This window comes from Arvicanthis niloticus, chromosome 27 (genome assembly GCF_011762505.2).
Source record: "Arvicanthis niloticus isolate mArvNil1 chromosome 27, mArvNil1.pat.X, whole genome shotgun sequence".
NCBI classification, from domain to species: domain Eukaryota; kingdom Metazoa; phylum Chordata; class Mammalia; order Rodentia; family Muridae; genus Arvicanthis; species Arvicanthis niloticus.
The window spans coordinates 20,596,816-20,621,268 of record NC_133435.1 but is presented as its reverse complement, the minus strand read 5'-3'; the positions used below and the strand labels follow the sequence as shown (position 1 = coordinate 20,621,268).

At 42.0% G+C, this 24,453-nt stretch overlaps 1 protein-coding gene across 5 annotated transcripts in view; it reads left to right on the top strand.

Annotated features, from left to right (window-relative positions):
* Arhgap24 (Rho GTPase activating protein 24) overlaps positions 1-24,453 on the top strand; it is a 375,083-nt gene that overhangs the window by 259,420 nt on the left and 91,210 nt on the right. The window contains exon 1 of one of the 5 annotated variants that reach the window (XM_076926344.1): positions 7-28. The exons of 3 other annotated variants lie outside the window; for them this stretch is intronic. The gene's annotated coding sequence lies outside the window, so the exon portion shown is untranslated. Of the gene's footprint in view, positions 1-6; positions 72-24,453 lie in introns of those variants that run through there. One more of the 5 variants, XM_076926345.1, reaches the window with a different exon arrangement.

Sequence of the window (24,453 nt, the reverse complement as noted above, 5' to 3'; positions counted from 1 at the left end):
TCACTGACCACTGAAGTGTGTGTGCAAGGTGAGAGTGGGCGTTTTTCTTTCATTTGGAGACAAACTGCCAGGTATTGCTGCTGATTGTGCTTCATAATTGGGGGGGTTGTATATCACCACAAATTCAGGTCGTAGACTGTGTGTGGCTTTATTTATGCCCTTGTTTGCCATCAGAGGCCATTCTGCTCTCCACAGTACGTGTCCGGATCATGGCAACAGATAGGACGTGGAGCTGCTCTTCCTCCCTGCATCGTGGTTACTCAGTGTTGTCCCCTTGAATCTTTCCATTAATCGCTGCTACCCCAGTGTCATAGCTGTCCTTATACAGATTCAGTGCTAACAGAACAGTGTGTGAACCTGCTTTAGATGTAAGTCTGAAATACTATTTTTTAAGTTCATGATGTGATGTATTTTTTGTTTACCCACATGTGAAGTACAAAAACTTTCTAAAGTGGAGTCTCAGACAGAAGTAGTGCGGGGTTTCTATGTATTGCTTATCAAAATGAAACTACTTGGTCATCTGTGTGTTGTAGGGTGTGTGTGTGTGTGTCTGTGTCTGTGTCTGTGTGTGTGTGTGTGTGTGTCTGTGTGTGTGTGTGTGTGTGTTCATGTCAGCGCGTGCTTGTGTGATTTTAAAATATCTCAGAACCAAAAGAAAACCCAATAGTTCTTCTAATTATTCTTCTAATATGCTTCTAATTAACCTAACAACATTTAAGCTCTTTTTATGAGTGCCTCTAAATTGTACAACTTCAAGTTTTGTGTCTACTAGATAATGCAGATACTGGGTGAGCTTGTGAAAGCATATGGGAACATAGCACATATCCCAAGTTCTAACAAATGGAACTAACCCATGTTCCTGGGTAAACAGATGGCCCTTAATCCCTAGCCACTTCAGCATGGTAGCTACTAAAACAGACCTGCGAAATACATGAAGGAGGCGTACGGTTTTGTAGTAACTAAATAAATATATAGCATATATTCAGTCGTGAGCCACACTTCAGAAAAGGAAAAGTACAGCATTCGGGTTTTGTATGAGAAGGATTAGAAAAAAATTAGTGAGGCTCATGAGGAAAAGGCACCGTACTAACTGACGAGCAATCAGAAAAGAAAAGCACCCCACCTCCTCAGATGTCGTGTTTCTAATTGAAAGAACAATGCCATTCCCAGGAGAATTTGGGGTCAGCAGAAATAAATCCAAGAACAAACATTTTTAATGAATATGTTGTCACCCTGTGGGATGTGTTTGTCTGCACTACTTAAGTAGGATTCTGGTGCAAAGAGTAAGACAATTAACATAATACCTTTTATACGTTCTTTAGAATTAGTTTACATGTAGATGGACTTGAAAATGAACAAGGTGAATGTGTTTAATGAAAATTCAATTCATATGAAAGTTACTTAAAACAGTCAACAAGTAATATACAGTATCAAAATGGTTGTTCTCCTGCTGTTGGTTTAGCAGGAATGGAAGCCCCAAGCTAGAATGTCACCTGGCTCCACATACATAGGAAGTGCTTCATACCGTGAACGCTTTGTTCGTGTGGTTTCAGATTCTAAGATTTTGTGAACTGATTCACAGGAATAACCTGGCTTTACCCTCTGCATGATTTCCAAGTGAGTCAGAACAACACAGTTCCATGTCACAGCCATGGGCTGAGGCATGCAGAGGATCAATAATGGCTGTTCTCATGTTGAACCCTTGACTCTGCTGGGTGTCTCCTGCCGCAATTCACAGTTTGGCTCATTTGTTTTAAGTCCTTAGAATGACTTTAACTGTGTGATGGAAAAGACGTTCTTCTCCCTGTGATAGAAACACAGGAGTATCCATAGCTAGTGAGTGACATCAGGCTTGGATGTTCAAGCGTGGCCCATTTGTATCCATGCTCATCTTTCATGCAAAAGGTTAGGCGGTCACCCTGGATGAGACATAACCAGCCTAAGCCGAGGAGAAGGACCTTGGGTGGTGTCTGGGTTTATTCTTAAATGACAAGCTGACTTCATGAAAAGAGATCCAGAAAGTTTGCATATTAAAGGCCCTGGTCTCAGAGCATACAGCCTATTCAAACACGTTTACTCTGGTGCAATTAAACTTTCTTAACGAAAGGGAATGGTGTTCTGCTATTTATACTGTACACGTATCTAAAACGTTTTAAATCATGAATCTTAGCATAGTGTGTTTTTGTGTCCACTGTTCTTTCTTTCAGAGTTAGATTTTTTTAACGAGGCTTTAAAGTTACTACCACGTCTTTAATTTATTAAATGATGCTTCTTTGATTTATATTATTGAGAATCCTACACTTTGGTGAGAAGAAAGTAATGTTTTATCCATTAAGGAGAACCCTGACTTCTCAGACGTCGAGTGATCTGCTCACTGCTTGAATTGGAGAGAAGGTGAGCAAGGGGGAAGAGAGAGATGCATGATCAGTGTGCAGGCAACGGCTCTCTGTTGTACCTGGCATGTCTGTCATTTGTGTGGGGACCTGTAAACCTAGATGAACTGTCTCCACTGACTGACACAGTGTCTTGTTAAGTTGGGTTGAAGATCATGTGGTATGTGGAGGTGGCTTACAGTATACATATAGTACCTTTTTCTGTGGTACTTTAGCCACTAACTTCTATTCTACTTATTAAATTGTTCCTAGGGACCATAGATTCCCATAGGATAGTGAACTTGTGCAGAGCTCCTGAGGCTTACTCCTAGACTCCTTAGGTAGGCCTAAGTTATGAAGGAAAGGGAAGCATAGAAACAGAAGTATGATAAGACTATTTCCTTGGGTGTGTCCTTCTGAGGCCAGTGTCCTGATAGCCACAGGCTCCTTATGAGAATTTGGGGATCTAAGTTACTGGAAGCTGAATTATGAATAAATGGGGCTCAAGGTTGTTCTTTGGAGACACACTGAAGACATTTCTTGCATATCTATTTAAAAGACCTTTATTTGAAGAAAGAGCTTCCCAGTGCCCAGAAAAATCTCAAACATGCGATGTAATATAGGGTGATGTAATATAGGGCAGCCTTGAACTTGGGGTCTTCCTGCCTCCACCTCTGGAGAGCTAGGATTACAAACACGTGAGACCGTCCTCCGTTTATACAGTTTTGGAGTTATAACTGAGGGTTTTTTGAATGCTAGAAAGCATTTCAGCAAATGGTATGCATTCCTGGTTCCTGGTCTTATTTATTTTTAAATTCAGTGTCTTCTAAGGAAGAGGAAAGGGTGGTTGTCAACAGACACACACAGATTGTAACTGGTTATCATCATAGGAGGTATTCAAGGAATTGGTGGTTCCTTTCAAAATGCCTAGGACCATGTCTGCAGTTTGGGTTTGGGTTTGGTTGTTGTTGTTTTGAATTTTGGCATATTTGTATATGTATGACATTTCTTGGGTATAGGACTCGGCTCTAGCCATGATGGTCGTTTTGCTTTCATGGGTATTTTGTGCTTAAATAGCCTGGAGGTAATTCCACACATACTCTCAGGGCCTGTGGCTTGACAACAGTTGGCCATTGGAGACCATGGCTAATATTTTCAACTTGAGGTATTAGATTGGTGTTCCAGAAGCAACACTATAGAGAAATTTGTATTTAGGATTTAGAAATTGAAGCTGTGTATGTATATATTATGAGCAACGTAATTTCTGTTTAAATATTTGAGCTATTCCTACTACACAGGTTTAGAAGAGATTCATCTTGCCATAAACAAAATTTTAAAAAATTCTAATTATCAATTAAATGTAAACTCTGTTTAATAACCCAAACATTCTCATCAATGTGCAATTTCAGGAATCATCAAGATGCTGGGCCATAGCTCTGTAATGCAGGGCCAGCTTAGCACACGTGAGGCTTTGTGTTCAATCCCTAAGACCCACTACCACACAAGTACAAACTCTTACTACCAAAAGATCACTGTGACATGTAATTACAACTTCAAAATATTTCTACTGGACGTGGTCGTTCTTCATAAAGGAATCATTGCCAAGGATCCAATGGCACATTGGGCTTTAAGAGAATTTCCAAGAATTATAATTAGTGTTTCTTAAATCAATAAAATATGCTTTTATTATCCTCTTGGTGGAATATTTTAAAGATCACCATGCTTTGCATGTCTTGATAATGAAGTATTAAATAAGTATTTCTTAGAACTCTTAGTCTCCTGAGGAATAGAGCCTATGAGTCATTGGATCATGCCAGTATGTCCAGAGACATTATTTTGTAGCTATAAAGAACCTTCTTCTCCTGTTTCTAAGATCTCTTACTCATTTCCCCTTGGGTGTCAATACTGTAAGCCACTAAAAGGACTGACAAGCAATGAATCCTCTTTATTAAATGACCTTAGTACATTATTGCCCCCTACAGCTATTTATCATTTGAGATAGATCTCAACAGTAAACATCCCCAAATGAGAGTTCCAGTCACCCTCCAATGAGGCTGGAATTACTTTAGAGAATGAGCTCTGTGTAAATTCACCATCCAGTTTTGGTTTAGACCGTCACTTGGCATGGTAGTTATTCAACAAATATCCATAAGCTAAAGTAAATGAATAAACCAACCAAACACTGGGTTGGAACTGTCTAAAGGTTTACTACAAACCTTTTATGTTTTCAGTTCGGGTTTCATAAATTCAAGAAAGAATATGAAAATGATGTTGATTATTCTGATTCAACAAAAGCACCATTCCCTATCACACACAAGCACCCATGGCCAGCTGCACCTAGACCAGCAAGCATAGCATGTGTCGAGATGTGCATAAACTAGTTAGAAATTCAGCTTTTAGCTGACCTGGCAAAGTGTCATTTCAATGTTCCTGCTCCTGAACAGTGTATGTGCGCATTAAGGAGTGGAATGAGATGGTTAGCTTAAAAATAGGATAAATTAACATTTCCACTCCTGCTTTGACAGAATGAGAACCTCAGAATCACGACATTTCCACTCGAAATCCACCTTTTTATCCATGAAATATTCTAAAAAGGAGAAAATACATTTCTTGTTTGAATGGAAATGGAATGCCTTAACTCACTGTTTTCTTTTTCCATTCCAGTGACAGAGTGGCATTTCCTGCTGGAATTTAGTATATAAACATGTGGAATTTCAAAGCCAGGGGAAAGGAAGAGTCAATAATAAGAAGTATTAAAAACTGGTACAAGGACCCACTTGTAAAAGTATCTGATACAAAAAAAAAAAAAAAAATCAATGTACAGGAACCAAAGACATAAAATATGAAGCCGAGAGCATTGTAGAAGCAGGTTTTCGCATGACTACTTGCATAAGTAGATGCCATGCAATAACTCCAATCTGCCATGAGCAAGGGGTAAGAGGCATCTGCTGTAACAGAAATTGGGGTCCACCATGGCCTCCTTCTTACAGATGCCTCAGTGTTCCCTTGTGCCTTTCAGGCTCCTGGGAGCAAACTATGAAGGGGTGGTTACAGTGTGTGCTCCATACTAGACCCATGTGAGTGTCAGATGAAAAGCCAGGGTCCATTGTCTCGCTCATAATGTTCCTAATTCCTATGTCCCAGAGTTGGCTGCGGCCTCCCAGTGGGGTTTGCAGGATTCTGATCTGGAATTCTCATTGTTGGGGTAATGGAGTAGGAAGTTGTGTGGACCCTCCAGAGGTATCAGGCCGGGCTGCACCAGACCCCAAGCAATTAAGGATTCTGAGCAGTCAAGGTGGTGAACTTCAATTGAAAAAAGCTTTCTTTCATCTGAGACAGTGATTTCTCATTTTTCACTTCCTGTTCTTCCAGCTGATTTCCTTATCCTGGAATTGACTCTAGTTACCCCACCCCCACCCCACCCCACCCCCAACCATCCCACCCCACCCCACCCCACCCCACCCCCGCCACCTATCTTCCCTACCCCACTATGAACTCCTACAACATCTCACACCATACCCTGACATGGTCACAGAAACACATCAGTCCCGCTCAGCTCCCCAGCCTGTTTACATTGGTGTGCGAATGTTCCTAGCAACAGATGAAGGCAAACCCACAGAACTTCAAAAGCTGCGGCCACTAAAGCAGGCCACCTAGTCATACTTTGAATTTCTCCCTATGGGTCTATATTAGTTAAGGAACCCACATGTGTCCTTTAAACATTTTAAAGTTTATCTTTAATTGAAACTTGGGAGGCGCACTTTCAGAATCAATCTCTGATAAAAATTAAAGTGCTAGACGTGAGGGTCAGATGTGTGCACACTAAAATATCCGACTGGAACACTTAGAGCTCACGGGTGTTAGCAGAGGATGATCTTAACTATCAGAAACATTTATCATGAGCAATGAACACAGAAAACGGGAGCCTACTTTATGACCCTTGAATGAGCCGTTCGTTGGTTGGTGAATGACTTACTCTTTCTGGGCCTATGTCTTACATCTGTGCAACCAGCCTAAACCACATAGGCATTAGCTTTATATAGGCTTTCTACAGCAGACGAAACGTTAACTGGTGGATGGCAATATTTTAACAAATGGATTACCAGGATTTGGTTGACATGTGAATTTTTCTAACTGGATGGGAAGATACGGATGGGCAGTGATTATTAACAAGAACAGAGAAAATGAGTGGGAAATGAAGAGGGAACACGTGATGATCAAAGAACAAATGTCTTCCTACCGATGGCTTCCACCAGCAGCGCAGACACTGTAGCATACTCAGAAGAGACACCCATCTATGTTTGTTGATGAATATGTAAGAGAAGAATGAGACGAGGACAGAGAGATAAAGAAAAAGAAAGTGTATGATAGAGTCTTTTAAAACACCACCAAGATGTCTTATCTGGACTCTTTAGGGTTATATTTATCTAATGTTCAAAGTCCTCTTGATTCTCCCCTCCCCCCCACTCCCAGCACATGGCCACAGCAAACAGTGAAGCGTAGGTACACTGATTACAGGAGTGCACTATCAGTCCATAGGGAGAAAAAAAGAGAAACTCAGTGTGCTTTGAACACACAGAATGCAATGCACCTGCTAAATCAAAGGGAAAGAAACTGAAGTCTGAGGTTTCTGGCAGAAATCAAGGGGTGAGCACGAGCCTCAAGCTACAGGATCATTTGTCAGGGACAAATATTGATTATTCCTCAGTTTGTGATATGTTTGTTTCAATGGTTCTTGCTCACTAATACCAATATCTCCTCTGTGTGAAAGCCCAGACTCTCCCACAGGTTATAAATGTTCCCTCAGGTGGTAGTAGCCACCAGTGGGGAAGGACTGAGGTAATGGAAATGAACTTGATCCTCAAGTATACTGGCCCAGTATCAGAAATCAGGTCTACACTAGCCCTTCGTTAAGTTCACAATCATGTTTGTATTCATCTAGAAGTAGAAGCATTCATGTGGTCCATGCCTAACACAGCTCTTGAGGAGAAACAGGCAGATCATGAGTTCAAGACTAACTTGAGAGAGTTTGAAGCTAGCCTGAGCTACATAAGACCGTATCTGAAAACAGAAAATAAATATGAGATCAAAAACATTCCATAATACTTCAGAAGTTAGTCATCTGGTCTTTTGAGGACTATATTTATTGTGAGTCTGATTTGCAGAACTTCATTACTGAGCTGATGAGATTAATATCTCTTCCTCTTTCTCCTCTTCCTCCTCCTCCTCTTCCTTTTCCTCCTCCTTCCCTCCTCATCTTCTTTCTCCTTCTTCTATTCTTCATTGAGAAAAGGTCTCCCATATTCCAGGCTGGCTTCAAGTTCATTATTTAGCCCAAGAATAATCTTGAACTCCTGATCTCCCAGCTTCCATCTGTTGTATGACAGGATTATGGGTCCCATTCACCAGACCCTTTATGTAGTACTGGCCGTTTATGTAGACATTAATACCAGAGCTTTGTGAGACTTGCCAAGTGCTCTACCAGCTGAGCCACATCTCCAGAGCCCATCTTTTAACAAATAAATCCTTATGGATTTGTTTTCTTTCTACCTCTATTCATTGTACGCTTACTAACTCTAGTGGTATGATCAATCGAAAACAAGCTTCGCTTCTTTATGGAATGACTCTAAAAGAAAAGTAATTGACACGACTGTCAAATAATTTGTAGAGCTATAAAAGGGTGCAGGGAGATGGAATTAAAGGAGAGGATCTATGCAAGCACAGATTCAAACGAATTATAGAGGTCAAATGTGTCTGCCTGGACGACATAGAGAAGGATACCATTGTCACCAGCAGTGCTCAGAGAATTAACACCACTGTGTTATGTGTGTGATGCTGTCTCCATGGTGTTTCTATTACAACCAAGTGTAACAGTGCAACGTGTTTGTGTCACAGAATCACTTCTCAGCCTTTTGTCTATGATCAAGTGTTGTTTGTGTCACTGAGCAGAAGACAGGAAATGATCGATATTTCTCTCCCAGATCCTGAATGAAGACCCATGCTCTCCTTAGTTGTAGATGGCTTTTTTCACCCCATGCCCCTTCATGTCACCTTCTCCATGTGCATCTGTGTCTATGTCTAAATTTCTCATTTGTATAAGAACCCCAGACTTATGCCATTCGCATGTCTGGAAGTGCCCTCTAAGTGACTGAAAAGGCATGGCGAACTCCTGATTCCGTTCGGCTTTGCTGTCCTGCAGCAGGTTGCCCTTGCCTAAAATTGCAGGACAGACAGAAGCTGTGGTTAGGAAGGTCATGTGATGACAGACACAGAAGAGTTTAAAATTAAAGAGACTGAGCTAAACTTTGCCCCAAGTCATCTTGGCCAAGAGCTTATAATAGCAGGAGAGCAAATGTAGCATCACAAAAGGAGTTCAAAAGTGAGTCTCCCATTGGGTGGGGCCTTGGTGTGACACGTGCTTAGGCCACAAAAATAAATTATGAGAAGGGGTCTGCTCCCCTAAGACGCAGAACACAAGAAACACACAATGCACTTTATACTCCGATCCTAGTAAAACCATTGTGCTGTGCATAATATAGCGAATAAATTCCCTATGTATGAATGAAGCTTTGGGATAGAGAACTGGATGCTCTTCTCCTGTGTGACCATTGGGGCTCAGATCTGCTGTACTGTCTGTGACTTCAATAGGAGAAACACTTTAAAAGTCTTAACGATTCTTCTTCAGTGGTCTTTAAATGTTGTGCTGCACAGCAGGAGTGCCGACCACATGTGCCAGCCACTTTCCTGAGTGCTCTCCCCACCCAAACACTTTTATTTCTCACCAGAGTGCTATAAATAACAGATAAAGAAATTGGGTAATAGAGGAAGCTGAAACTGAGGCTACCCAGACTCCAGTCAACCCTTGGCTGACTTGGAGCTCAAATCTGATCCCATAGCCTGTGGCTTAACCACAATGGATACTGGTTCTCCAGAAAGACGCGATCTTTCTGAATCCATCTTTAGAACCCCAAAATAACCATGCTAAAATGTGTGTTTTAAAAGGCTTTCATTGCAGTTATTTTTGCAGATAAGTGGTACCCCTGCCCTTGTATTTATTTAAGCTGTCCTTTCTTGCTCAGTGTGTATTGAGGCACATTTTATTTTAGATACAACCCAATAAGCAATCTTCATAGACACTTCTGTGCCCCACCTTGCAGCCCTGTCCTGGACCTGCTTGCTTCTGTCCCCTCCCTCTGGCAGGTTTTTTGCTCGTCATTTCCTTGGTGCCTCCTGCTCTACTGAGCCAGGTCATGTTGTCATTCTCTGCTGTGATTCTTCTGGTCTGTTGGAAGTTCTCACAGACATCATAAGTCACGTGCAGCAACCTGACCAATGGTCCTGATGTTTCCACGAACAATTAGTTAGCTTAGAGCATGGCCAGTGAGTTTCTGATCCCTACTTGATTGCATAGGGAAGGAAAAACATAACAATGAACTAAAAGGAGCAGCTGTCTCATTACTATGACAACAGTAATGAAGCATAAAAGAATCAATAGAAGTAATTATGCAAATTATATCAAACTTTAAAAGTAGTAATTTAAACTGTATAATTCTTAACGTACTCCTTGCCTCAAAGAACCTTATTCAAGGAGGGAAGCTTTGAATATATATATATATGTGTGTGTGTGTGTGTGTGTGTGTGTGTGTGTGTGTGTATACATACATATATATATATATACACACATATATATATATTTAGTGAGAGATTATAGATAGATGTAAAGATAGAGAGAGAGAGATCTGAATTGTGTGCCAGAATATGGAAACTGTCTATTGTTCAACTATTTTAACTTTTATCAATACTCTTTACTCAAAATTGAATCCTCCAACAGCATTTATAGTCACATATAACTTATTTGTGAAGATAAAGCATTAATTCAACACACATAGAGAAAGAGAGAGAGAGAGAGACAGAGACAGAGAGAGAGAGAGAGAGAGAGAGAGAGAGAGAGAGTCATATAACATTTTAGGCTTTAAAAAAGATATTACAGCAGTGCTTTGAACTGAAGATAACTTAGAAGGTACCAAGTGCATGCCAGAATAAATTGTCACTCATGTGACAGTTGAGACCAAGACAAACAGCAAAGAAGGACATTATGGATCAAACTGATACTTACTACTTTTGACTGCTCTGATAAAATACTACACCCTAAAGCAACTTCAAGATGAGGTTTCCATTTTGACTTATAATTAAAATAGATTAGTCCATTATAGCATGAAAGCATGGCAGCAAGTGGCTAGGGGCGGGGTCAACAGCACAGCAAGGTAAGAAATGGCCTCTTCGGCTGTACATAGAAACAGAGAGAGAGCACTGGGTGGGCTGCCCTCCCTCAAAGCCCTTCCTGAGTGCCATGCTTGCTCTAACAAGGCTCTACCTCTAATGATGTAGTAAATTCCTCAAATAGTACCACCTTCTGAGGACAGTATGTTGTGATAGCTGCTCCCCTAGAGGATATTTTTTAAACCACAGCACTAGGTAATCCTTAACTTTAAAACATACTCAAGTAAACTGGTTCCAACTTCACAATTTCTTGAGCAACCCAAGGAATAATTTTCTGAACTGTACTTTAAATCTTGTCTCCAAGAACAAAGGATATATGAATGAGAGGTACGGAGAGGGGGTAAGGCTGGGGAAGGGCGGGCCTTTTGTCTTCTCAGGTCCGGTGACCATGTGGTCCTCTGGCCTGCTCTGCAGTTGACCTGTGGCATTCTCCACATTTCTGTCTCATTACTTGGTATTAGTGTCAAATGATCCATTTATCACTCATTACTGATGTGGATATAAGGCTTGGAATATTTAGTGGGACTGGGTTTGGTGCTTTGGGTTCTATATTTAAAAAGAAACATGGCATTTTCAAAGTAGATGGTTGTTAGGACTGCTCACCACGAAGGCTCTTCCTGTGCTAAACTGACACTCCTGAACTACAGCTTCTATAAATCAAAATCCAATTAATGATTTTAGCATTGTCACACAACTTGTTGGTAATGGTTTTGAAGTTGGCTTAGAATCATTTATCTTGTCCCCAATCGGCAGTTTATTCATGTTACAAATCTCATGGGTGAAGGGTGCAGGGAGAGGGAGAGTAAATCAATTACCCAAGGAGACGGCATATAGCAATATATCACACGTAAAACGGCTGATTATCGCAAATGTCTCGGTTCATTCCGGCCTTTTCTTTTTTTACTCTCTAAAGCATTATCAAGACCGTGAAAATGGAACCCTTGAAAGGGCTGCTCTAATAGGTGGTAGAGATGGCACAATGGCTGTCCTTTATTAGACCTACCTGTTATTATTTTTAAGTGAGATTCAGAAGAATTGTTTGGTATACTACCTCCATCCAGGAGGACACAAGCTTGTTACTGGATTGAGTCCTGAGCTGTATGGAAAAACATAGGGTCTCTCACGATGGAAAATAATCATTATGAAACTGTGATTATGGAAGTCACAACGGGGAGGAAGGCACAGTAAGGTCATTTCAAGTTGTCATCTTTTTAACAGTTTTGGCAGACAATTTATCCTCGGTGACAGGATAAAAGATGGTGTTCCATGCGATGCCTGGTCCTTCAGTAAAGGGCCTGCCAATCTCTTGCAACTCATTTTGCAACTTACTCTTGGAACAGGGTGAACTGGGGCTTTCTCTTACCAAATCTTCAAGGAGAACGGATGGTCTTATGCCACATTCTTGGGGCATAGGAGAGCTCCCCGAACTAAATCTGGATCAAAACCCAAAATGTAACCCGTGTTCTCATTTCTTTTTTTTATTGACTATTTTATTTATTTACAAATGTTACCCCCCTTCCTGGTTTCCCCTTTACAACCCCCCTATTCTATCCTCCCTCCCCCTGCTTCTACGAGGGTGCTCCCCCACCTACCCACGCACTCCTGCCTCCTTGCCCTGGCATTCCCCTACACTGGGTCATCAAGCCTCCACAGTCTAAGGGCCTCCCCTCCCACTGATGCCAGATAAATCCATCCTCTGCTACATAATGCAGCCAGAGCCATGGGTCCCTCCATGTCTATTCTTTGGTTAGTGGTTTAGTCTCTGGGAGCTCTGGGGGGGTCTGGTTGGTTAATATTGTTGTTTCTTCCTATGGGGTTCCAAACCCCTTCAGCTCCTTCAGTTCTTCCCTTAACTTCTCCATTGGGGTTCCTGCGCTCAGACCAGTATTTGCCTGTGAGCATCCACATCTGTATTGGTCAGGCTCTGGCAGAGCCTCTCAAGTAACAGCTATACTAGGCTCCTGACAGCAAGCACTTCTTGGCATCAGAGAGAGTGTCTGAGTTTGGTGTCTGCAGATGTGATGGATCCCTAGGTAGGGCAGTCTCTGGATGGCCTTTCCTTCAGTCTCTGCTCTACTCTTTGTCCCTGTATTTCCTTTAGACAGGAATAATTCTGTTGTTAATATTTTTGAGATGGGTGGGTGGCCCAATCCCTCAACTGGAGGCGGTGCCTATCCAGTGGATGTGGTCTCTACAGGTTCAATCTTCCCTTTGTTGGGTCTTTCAGCTAATGTCATCCCTGTTGGGTCCTGGAAGCCTCTTGCTTTCTTGGTATCTGGGACTTTCTAGTGGCTACCTCCAGTTCCCCATCCTGCTGCTACACACCAGGTCCTCGTGTCTAAGCTGTTTTGTCCTTTATTGAAATCTCTCTACTTTTGTAAACATAAAATCATATGGTTTGTGGCTTTGCTTGTTAGGTGAGAATACCTGCGTTCACTTTTCTGATTCAACAAGACAGACTGAAAAATACGTAATATATATTAAGAGACATTTTCCTTACTGACGGGAGCCATATAACGTAGTACCTTGGAGCCCACCCTCAGACACTGGCTACTGAGATAAATACCTTGGACTCTCTCGTCTTATCACCCATAAAGAAGGAATAATGGGATGACCTCATCTGCTAATGATGAGAATTGAATTGCTTCTGGCTAATGGAAGCCTAGTGTGTACACTAGACACTCGTAATGATCTAGTTTGCTTTCTGGTGTTGTGACAAGAACAAGCACATGTCCAATGCAATGTGGAGAGCCAATTGTCTATTTCAGTTTACAGATTTCAGCCCATCATCTTGGAAAGTTGGGGCACACACTCAAGCAGGAATGGAAGCAGAAACCTTCCATTCCATTCCATTCCAAACCTTCAGAAACCATTGAGGAGTTCTGCTTCCTGGCTTGCTCTCTGGCTCGTGCTCAGATAGCTCTGTCTATACACCAAGTTCCACCTGCTTAGAAATGGTGCTGCCTAAAGTGAGCTAGGCCCACACAAATCCCTCTTCAAACAAGACAATGCCCTGCAGACATGCCCGCAGGTCAACCGGATCTGGCACTTGTTCAGTTAAGGCTCCCTGTTCCCAGGTGACTCTGGGCTGTGTCAAGTTGACCGTAAGAATTAACTGGGTCAGATACTAGCATTATATTTTACAGTCACGCTAGTTTGGTTTTTATTTCGCTTTGTCATTAGAATTCTCTTTCCCTGTAAAATTAAAGAGGTTCAGTGCGTATAAAGCAGATAACATTAAACATCATCTTGTCAGAGTAGTGACAAGGACTCAACTGAGTGCACGTGTGTACAAAGCACACTGGGAAACTGTTCACAGACTTAGCCTTCAGCAGCAGGCTTGCTGGTGTCCATAGACCGGATAAAGGAATAGCTCTGAACATTTAGATATTAATAATAAATATCAAAGCCTTTGCTGTGTAGCAGGCAGGTTGCCTTTCTAAGCATTTTCATGAGCTGGATAAGTTATTCTTCCCACAGTTAAAAGCAAACAACACAAGCAGGAATGTGCCCCTTATATCTTTGGCTACTTCAGACATAATGTAAGGGACACTTTTCCTGTTGAGCTTGTATCTCATGTATGCTGTAGAAAAGTGACATGATGGGGGTCGCATACATGCCCCTCAAAAGGAATTTTTTTAAATAAGTGTAGTAAATGAGCATATAGAAACAGATTCATCTTCCACCTGACTCCATTACTGAATATAGTGTAAAGGAATTAATGCCATGTTTACGCTACAGTATAGAAGAATGCAGACTTTTCTCTTTATATGATATTCTAGTGCAGGATCTGAAACCAGAGCATCTGGAGTCAAGTCCTGATTCTGCTTCTCTGCCCTTCAGGGAACTCTAAGCATCTTATTTAGCCTGCACCTCTTACACATCCCCTTTGCAGATTATAAGGTGATATTTTATACACCATAACCCGAGGCCAAGGAGCAGGCAAAGTAAGGTACTTTTACATGGTTGTTACAGGATGGTAAGAGAAGTCCACTAGGTCTATGCAATGCTTAAAATTGTCACTTTACCCCAATGAGGTCTCATCAAACAAGGAGCTATAAAGAAAACAATCCCATTATTTCAGGGCCAGGGATCCAGTGTAACTGAAGAACTGGCAGGCCACACTGTATACACGTCAGCTGTGGCAGAAATTAGTCAACATTGTTTAGACAGCATTTGTGATGTCTGGGTGACCAGCTGTCTGGAAAAAAAGAACAGGGCTTCCTTTTTCTGTTTAGTGGTGTGCCAGCCAGCTGGCATTTGGGAAAGGGAGGGACAACCACACACTCACAGTGTGACCAGCGAAGTCCATGTCTCACTGGATCCCCTACCATTATGGCAGGTGTTGTCATAACCTTGTTGGATCCCAGGGACCCCCAGGTCAAATGACAGCAAAAACCTTACAGCCATTTGTATGAGCCTTACTCCAAGGCCAGCATAATGTCAAACTACTGACTGCTAAGGATAATATCATAGATTCTCACCATTGACAGGCTGTAGTTAGCAGATAAAATTAAGAGTTCTGTGTGAACACACAACCATATTTACAGTGAGATGTTTGGAAATTTTATACGCAACAAATCTTTGTTAAGGAATATTGTATAATTTTTTCCCATCAATAATTTACCCAAAACTTTGTTATACCTCTTGTTTCTATTTCTGTTTGGTTCCCCTATAGTCTATATATAATTAACACATGGATGCCTTACCAGTAAGTTAATGAAGGAGAAGAAAATTATGGTAGGAAAAATATTAAATAGTTATGTTAGAGATTTTAATGTATGAATAACTGTGCTGAGGATTAGAAGCAGATTCGTACTGTCTGTGTGTTACTAAGAGGTGGGCTTACAGGGCTGAAGAAATGGCTCAGGCTTAAGAGTATTTACCTCTCTTGCAGAGACTCAGCTTTAACTCCCAACATCTACATGATAGCTCACGAGCACCTGAGGCTCAAGTTCCAAGGGATCCGACACTTGTTCAGTCCACTGAGAGCACCAGGAACATATGATCCACATACATGCACACATGCAAGCGAAACACTCAATATACACAAGAGAAAAAAATAAAAATTTTTTAAACAAGGAATTGAACTTATGAAAATACATTTACTCCTGTATTATTTATGAAACATGGAAGGCACCACTGGAACTTTTACAGTTGCCATTAAGCCTGTGAAGATTGGCTTCATGGTACACCATTTTCTATTCAGGCTAACGCTGCCAGTAACACTCCATCATTTGTTAGTTCTTCTGGCCTCTCTATGTCTAATACTGTAAATGGGTAACAACTAAAAATTATATAAATCATGAGAAATGTATTATAAGTTCTTCCACTAACTGTGATTTATATAGTAAAAAGCTAATACCTACTGTAAGATGCAAATTATAGAAGCTAAGGAAACTCACAATCAGACAATTTGATAATAAAGTCGTAATTTTACTCTTTGTGTCTGCTGAGCCATTCATTGTAGATTAGAAGGCATGCTTGGGGGCTTCACTCATTCACAAATGCAGCTTTATGCCTAAGAAGAGTCTACTAGAGTGCACGGTATATAGTACATAGTGAATACAATCAACCTCAGATAAATTATAATTTACCATCAGGAAATATAATTTTTCCAAAATAAATTTTACGAAAGTTTAGGGGCAAGTGTTTATTTTCAGGGTGATAAGCAAAACGCTAAAGGGTGGGAACATACAACTAAATGCGTAAAATTTTATCAGTGGGAGTTTCAAACCTAGTATAGGATTAAATACAACAGATGATATGCAAACCCCATTTATGTAACTGGATTGCACGGTTTTAACTTTTGATTGTTTAGGGAATGTTATCATGAACCCTGACACTTTAATTTCTTTATGAAAGGGTAAAGGAGACCAGAGAAATGCCTCAGTGGCAGACCATTGATCTAGCATATCTGAGCTCTGAGGTTTGATCCCTTACGTCTAAAACAAGAACAGGGCTCAGTGAAGTAGCGCATATGACACATAGCTAAGCCTCCCGTCTGTAATATAGTTTCCAATGTCTTTATGGACATTAGCGTTGTTAGTAGCATTGGTGTTTGTCTTGGCTGGGGTTTCTGTTGCTGTGATAACCATCATCAGACATCTTGGGGAGAAAGGTTCCTATCTTCAACTTACAACACTTAGGTCAGGAACTATCAATGAGGAAGGGAAGGGCAGAACCTAAGCAGAGGCCATAACAGAGCATCCCCATGGCTCGCCCAGCCTGTTTTCTCATGCAACTCAGAAGCCCCTGTTCAGAGACAGCACTGCCCCTAGTAAGCGGGACCCTCTTAAGTCAATCATTAGTCAGGACAATACTCCTCAGACTGACCACAGGCCAGTTTTATGGAGGCATTTTTTTTTCAAGCTTCCTTCATCCTGTGCCTAGACTTGTGTCAAATTGACGAAAGCCAACCAGCTCAGCATTGTTAATTGTTCATCATGATAGAACTGGAGAAACGTTTATAAAATAGGGTTTAGGGATTTCCTCCTAAGAGGGAAAACTTCATCTGGAAGCACTGGCACGCCACACTGAACATAGTCTCCAACAGAACGTGCTCCTGGTGGGGTGGGGTCAAAGACTGGGTCACTCATTGCCTCTAGCCACAGCTCTGTGCCCAGCTGCCCTTCATACTGCACAACATCAACAAATGCTTCTGAAGTGAATATAAGAAATGTTTATCCAGTTCACCAAGTATTAATGTGGGCTCCATTGGGGCAGCATTCTGAGTGTATAGAATAAAATCAAAAGCTCTCCTCAGGATCTTTCTAGACAGTGTTGTCAGTTGGAATAAGCCCTCACACCAACCCCATAAACACCACAATGTTTCTACTGTTTAGCAAGTTAAAATTTGGTAACTTCAGTACTTATTTAAAAGACTCAATATGTGAACAACCTCCAAGTCACCTTCCCTAAGCGAGCGCCGGACCACTCTGCCTACACCACAGATGCAGTTGTGTATTTTACTTTGTGGTGAATAAATAGCAAGTGTTAGTTGGCATGAGATTGGTGGTGTACCTTGTAATGTTTTGTTTGGTTTTTTGTTGTTGTTGTTGTTGTTTTAACATTTCTGTTTAACCAGTTGTGAGATGTGGAAGAACAGTAGCCAGAGTGAAGTCTTATATTGACGGATTATTACAGATGTGGGTATGAAGGATGGAGACTAGAGGTGGGCAGGAGGCTGAAGAACATGGGCCATGGCTTTCCTCCAATGCCCAGTTTTCTCTGCTGTAAGATGCATCAGAAGTGCTCAGAGCCTCACTGTGCCGATCTGTGAATGGAAAGGACACTCTTCTGAGTTCCACACTTTATGTTTCCTATTGGAATTGTTGGGTTGATTGTGGGTCCTATGTCTGACTCCGCAAGGGGCTACGGCCCTGGCTCAGAGAGGCAAGACACGGGAAGCTGTGTTGCAGGCATAGGGCAATGTGAAGTCTCAGAACCCTGCTTCGGGTGGGGGAGCCTAGTCTGAGGTCTCATGGGTAGCTGGAGCTCTTGGCTTGGGGGTCCCTGAGCTAAAAGGCGGCTAGGGACTGGCTGGTTCTTAGGCTCTTGGGCCCCCAGGCACCCTGAGGGGCTGCAGAAGGGCCAAGAACAAAGTGGGGGCTGGATTGGTCTGCAGTCGAATGGGGAGAAACAGAGAGAGACGAGCTCGAGCTTCATCTAGCAGGGGGGGATTGTTCAGGAGAGTTCTTGGTAGTGGTGGCTTGATTGGTTTGGGTGGCTGGTGGTCTCTGTGGCTAGGAACTCGGAGAGTTCTTCTGCAGGAGATTAGGTGGTGGCTCTGTATATGAAGATCTGCTCCACTGTTCCCCACGGCAGGTCCCAAAGAAAAGAAACAGTCCGTGGTCTTAAGATGATTTTTTTTGCCATGGCAGAAAGTAGATAAAATCTATACCCCGGTCTCCTCAGGGCAGGCCTAAGGTTAAATACTTTTTACAAGGAGGAGGGTCTGGGAAGGAATGCTTAATTGGCTACACCCCTCTGGCCTTTAGGTATCTCATTAATCTGGAGATCTGTCTTGAGGCTCTGTGGCCTGTAGTCAAGCCCTCCACCTGTGGAGGGGCTATGGGCCATTGTCCTATGTAACTGAAAGGCACAGATCTATGGAGGTCTTCAGCTTCATGTCAGGAGCCTGGAGTCTGGGAGCATGGCAAAATGCAAGCCATCCCTTAGGGTCACCTGCGTTCCACCTGGGGCCCCTCAGGATCACCTGGGGTCTCTGGCAGTTTCCAGCCAGTGCTTGACCAGAAACCATGTTGCCTTTCGTGGTCCTAGCTATCTAGGAAACCATTGCTGGCCCTTTCTTTCTCAGGGGTATGGCTGTGCTGATTAGAGCACAACAGTAGAAACAATTTTCGTGTTCCTATTTGTTTGGGGTGAAGGTCACTCGTCAGAATTCCAGAACTGCTTTCATCACCATATCATGGGTAACTGAGAAGATTTTAATTAGGAAAAGCATCATGAAAAAACAAAAAAAAAAGAATCTGCACAGGTTTTTTAGGAATAAAGTTAAAGCTGGGTCCCTGCAGCCACCTTCAAGCCCAGTCGTGGTGTTTCAGAGGGGAGGGCAGAGTTCTCTTTGTGTGACTGCCAGCTCATAGTCTATGATAGCTAGTGTATAATCCATGCAAAGCAATCTAGATCATTTTTTCTCTTCAGGGAGACTCAGTACCAGCCAGCCGCTGAAGCAAAGGGAGGCATTCAGAGGATCTGAAGCATGGTAGGCTATTTTTAAGAGTCACTGAGCACAAGATACACATCAAAACTTACTGAAGTATTGACCACCTGCCAGAAATTTCTAATGAGGTCTAAAGTATCACCTGACCTGGGTTAAAAAACCCTTACAAAGGTTGCTTGATTTATTTTGTATCACAAAACCCATTGACTTATATGTTGTAATATGGTCTAGCCTAAGTTCCAAGACTAGAGTGGTGAAGTTGACTGGTCCTCTGTGCCAAACAGAAGGGTTTTGATAACAACATGTTGTAAGCAATGCCTACCAAAGTAAGTGCAGACTGTGTCAGGCAGAAAGGGGTATCACAGCTAGAGATTCATCCTCACAGGAAGAAGTTGACGAGGACAGGCGGAATGAGGTCGTGCTCTACCCAGCATGCTCAAGACAAACTTCTGTGTAGTGAATGCCAAGCTGAGTCCTAAGAATGTCATCTCTATAATGAGCCTCTCCAGCAAAGGAAACCACCAGACATAAAGGTTTTGATACAAGAATATCTTGGCCTGTGTGAGAATTTCGAGGGGCCATTTAACTGGGACTTAGTGAGCAAGGGGCATAGAGCAGGTTGATGACCAGGGTTATATGCACAGTCCTCTGTCCAAAATAATGACAATTATGGTATAAGGTGTCATAGGGTTCGGGAGGTAGCACTGCCCAGGATATTCATCCTCCATCTCCAAGGGCTAGTGAATTTAGCACTTCAGTGTGCTCCAGTGCTACAGACAAGTAACATTAACTACCCAAGTGGGCGAACAAGGGAGTGTAGGCACATGACATCCAAGGTCACACAGTTAGAACAGGGGAAGGACAACAAGGTAACCTCTACCTTCCAATAGGAAGCAAACCTACTCTCCGTCTCAGTACCCAAACTTGAGAACATGCAGGCAGACAAAGGATGCCTGTCATTTGTAAAAGTTTTTATGAAATACAAAATGCATATTCCATATATATGTACATAGTCTTAAATTGCCTGAAAAAAAATCACACTAAATGATTATCTCTACAGAAATCCCATCAATATGAATACACACCCACGGCAAACCTCATAACCAGCATTTAAGTATTCTTAATAAATGACATTAAAATTGATAAAAATTAAAACCTAGGAAATGAGTTTCCTCAGTGGACAATATTTAGGTCAAAATGTGCTTCTGATAATTGCACCACTGTACTGCGAGCTACTGTGAAATGATGCAAACAGCCAGGAAAGGGTGAGCACAATTCGGTGGTGAGCACAATTCTGAGGTGAGCAAATTGCCGGCTTGTTTCCCAGAAATCCATGCTCCCACCTTCCACTCCCAGTACTCCCGGTCTCCACTTCCTTTCTCCATCCTCTCTACAAGTTGAGTATTGTATTAGACACCATTTCTAAGTCTCACTGTTCCTTTTGGAGAGTTTGAAGTTTCAAAAATCTATCCTGGCTCTGTGCCTCTCTGCTCTTTCAGCATGGAATGCCAGAGGTCTCCCACCATGGAGATGGTTTCTCACATAACCCAGGTCTAAAGTGGGCCATGTGTTTATCCTAGCTAGTGACTCAATCCCAAGGGCATCTATGCTCTTGACCCCTGGAGTCTGGCCATGTGGAATGGTATGTACAGAGATGACTTCAAAATGTAGGAAACGGATTTCAGTCAGGTTGTTCCTGAATCTAACAAGGGTTTTTACAAGAAGAAATAACCGTCTCTAACTGTCTGAGGAGCAGTGTGTGTGTGTGTGTGTGTGTGTGTGTGTGTGTGTGTGTGTGTGTTGTATTTCAGTCATTTATTTATTCACTTTACATCCTAATCACAGATTCCTCATTCTTCTTCCTGTTTCCCATCGCAAAACCCCTTCCCCATACCTCTTTCTCTAAGAAAGAGGAGGAACCCCCTGGGTACCAACCCACGCTGGCACATCAAGTCACTACAGGACTAGGTGCATCCTCTCCCACTGAGGCCAGACAAGGTAGCCCAGTTAGGGAAACAGAATCCACAGGCAGGCAACTAGGTCAGGGACAGCCCCCATTCCCATTGTTGGAGAACCTGCATGAAGACCACACTGATTGTCTGCTAATTATATGGTGTGTGGAGAATAGTAGGGCTAGCTCATGCTTGCTCTTCGCTTGGTGGTTCATCTCTGGGAGCCCCTAAGAGTCCAGGTTAGTTGACTTTGTTCATCTTCTTGTGGAGTTCCTATCCCCTCAGGTCCCTTGATCCTTCCCCAACTCTTCCACAAGAGTGGAAGCAACATCTGTTTTATGTGGCATTTGTACTTTTAGGGCCTACCTCTTCATGAAGCCTGTTTTGCTTCTAGAGAAGCCATGCGATCCCCATGACCCTTGCATGCTGTTAGACAGCCCGGTCACTGGGATGTACATCATTTCCCCCACCTGCCTTGGGTGTAACCACATAAAGTCACATGTTAATTGATTTTCTAAAATATTTTTAGTTAATAGCGGCTGAGCTGCTGAGTGAGGCTGCGTTAGGCATTCATGTCCAGACTAAGCCATTTAATTCTCTGAGAATTTTCTGGAGCAAGCAGGTGCTGCACAGCCCTGCCCCTGCTTGCTCCAGCTGGTTTAATGAGTGCTCCATGACATTTCATTGTATTTTGAATATTCATTTCCTTGGTGACAAATGGCACATTGAGTCTCTTCAGATACTTTTAAATCCATTGAATATCTTCTTTTTCTAAGTGCTCAAATATTCAAATGTTTAACCCATTTATGCATCATTTTATTACTTCATTGTAGGAGTACTTTATGTTTTATACTGTAAGTACTTCTTCAGGGATGCGTCTTGCGAATACTTTCCTTCAGTTCGGAGCTCCTGTTTTCAACTTAAAAATAAGAAGGTATGGTTTTGCAATTTCAAATTTATAATCAAAATCCACTGGAATACATAGTTTCCGGAGATCCATTCATTTCAGCTTATAACATTTCTGTTGAACTATTTTTATTTTTTGAGATTATAATATAGATGTATCACTTCCCTCCAAACCTGCTCATGTCGACCCCTCCCCCTTTGCCCTACTCTCTTTCAAATTTATGATTTTTTTCCTTACTTGTTGTTACAAGTGTGTGTGTGTGTGTGTGTGTGTGTGTGTGTGTGTGTGTGTGTGCATTCCTAAGTATATAAGTAAAGCCTTTCTAGTCCATATAGTGTTTCTTACCTGTATACATTTTTGTGGTTTGGCTAGCCACTTGGTGCGCTCTTCTCTGAGGAGGGACTATTTCTCCTGTTCCCAGCATTCCTTGGTGACTTATAGTTCTTTGTCTTGGTTGAAAGCCTTATGAGTTCTCTTCCTTCCACGTCAGCATGTCTATTGTCATGCTAACAGCATGTCACCCTGTTCAGGACATAGATGGGCAGGCATGTTGGTGAGGCGTCATGAATGCAGCTTCTGATGTTTCAGAAATTTTCCAACAAAGTTCCTTTTCTTCTGGGTCTCACAATCTCCTTGCTTCCTCCTCCCCAGTGACCCCTGAGCCTTAGATGTAGGAGTTGTGTTGTAGATGTATCAGGTGGGACTGGGTTCCACAATCTTCATTTTGATAACTTGTGGTTTTCTGTAATGTTTTTCTGCGCCTTGCAAAGAGACTTTGCCTTGATGAAGGTGAGGACTACACTTAGCTGTGGGTACGAGGACAAATATTTGGGATGTAGCTGGTTTAGTAAAGTGGTAATCAAACATTCTCCTTCAGGATCTCTTACTTCACTCGCCCTAGGCTGTGGGCTGGGTGTTCAGCACCAGAATCATCTCCCTATTACCAAGCAATTGGCCTTAAATTCGATTAGAGAACTGTTGATTTATCATTCAGAAAAGGCCTCTGTACAGTTGTGGTGGTGACACTATTTCTATTGGTTGGTGGTTGGAAAACTGTAGGTTGTACATTTTTGGAAAGAAGGAAGGAAGCATGGAATCTTTACTTCCTCACCCCACAGAGACACAAAACAGGCACCTGGACTCTAGATAATCTGTTTCTGAGTTTTAAGATACACTAGGCAGTGGTTATGACTGTGCAATTTAGGGAGTTACAGAGGATCCAGTAGATGCAAGTCAGCTGTTGTGGTAAAAGAATTACCATGCTTCTGAGACTCTATTTGGTTTTAATAATTCTTTACTACAAAATAATCCAAAATAATATGGAACAAAATATGTGAAATAATATGGAACAAAAGCGTCAATTAGATGCCTTTATGGGTCAGTTGTTTTTCATATATAATGAAGAAGAGAGAGAGAGAGAGAGAAAAGAAAACATGAGCACATTTGTACTTGTGAAGCAGGAGCAGCTAACCCGGCCCCTCAGCTGGTTCCTGGATCCCCTAACAGTGGGTGCCAGGGCAGCACTTGACACTTTACTGATTGGCATTTTTGTCATTGTTTATTTTAAAACCTTTAGTGATACATAGTCATGTTTCCTGTCCTGATGTTGTAGAATTTTTTTCAATCCTAGTATATGTATCGGGCCAATGTGATGTGTTTTCTCTCCTTGCACACAGCAGTGCCATTTGTCTGACAATAAACACACGCTCATTGCAACTCAGTTGCATTCATAAGCATGGTGTTGGACAAGCCTGAGCCAAGTGATCCATGTAAGAAGGTAAACCAGTACGTAGCAAGGTGGCTAGGCTCTGCCTCTGAGCACAGACTGAGTCCTAAAAGCAATGTCAAGGAGAAGAGCTTACAGAGGCAGAAAAGAGAGGGAGAGTATGTCTGAAAAGGGGGATGTATACAAGCAATGCAGCACGGTGTCCAGAGGTCCAGGGGAAGATGGTGTGTCATCTGAAAAAGGACCAGGCTGATTCGGATGTAAGCAACATTATGTGACCTTAGGGAGAAATGTAGATACCACATGCCAAAGAACTTCATATTCAGCTAAATTATATGGTACTTGAATAAAAGATGCCTGAACCTTAAAAGCAATATATGCAGCTTGTAGCATCCATAGACCTTCAGTTTTGGGTCTTAGACAAGCTCTGTTCTGCTTTTGTACATTGTTTATCCTAGTAAAACTGCAGTGTTATTACACACACACACACATATATATATATATATATATATATATATATATATATATAT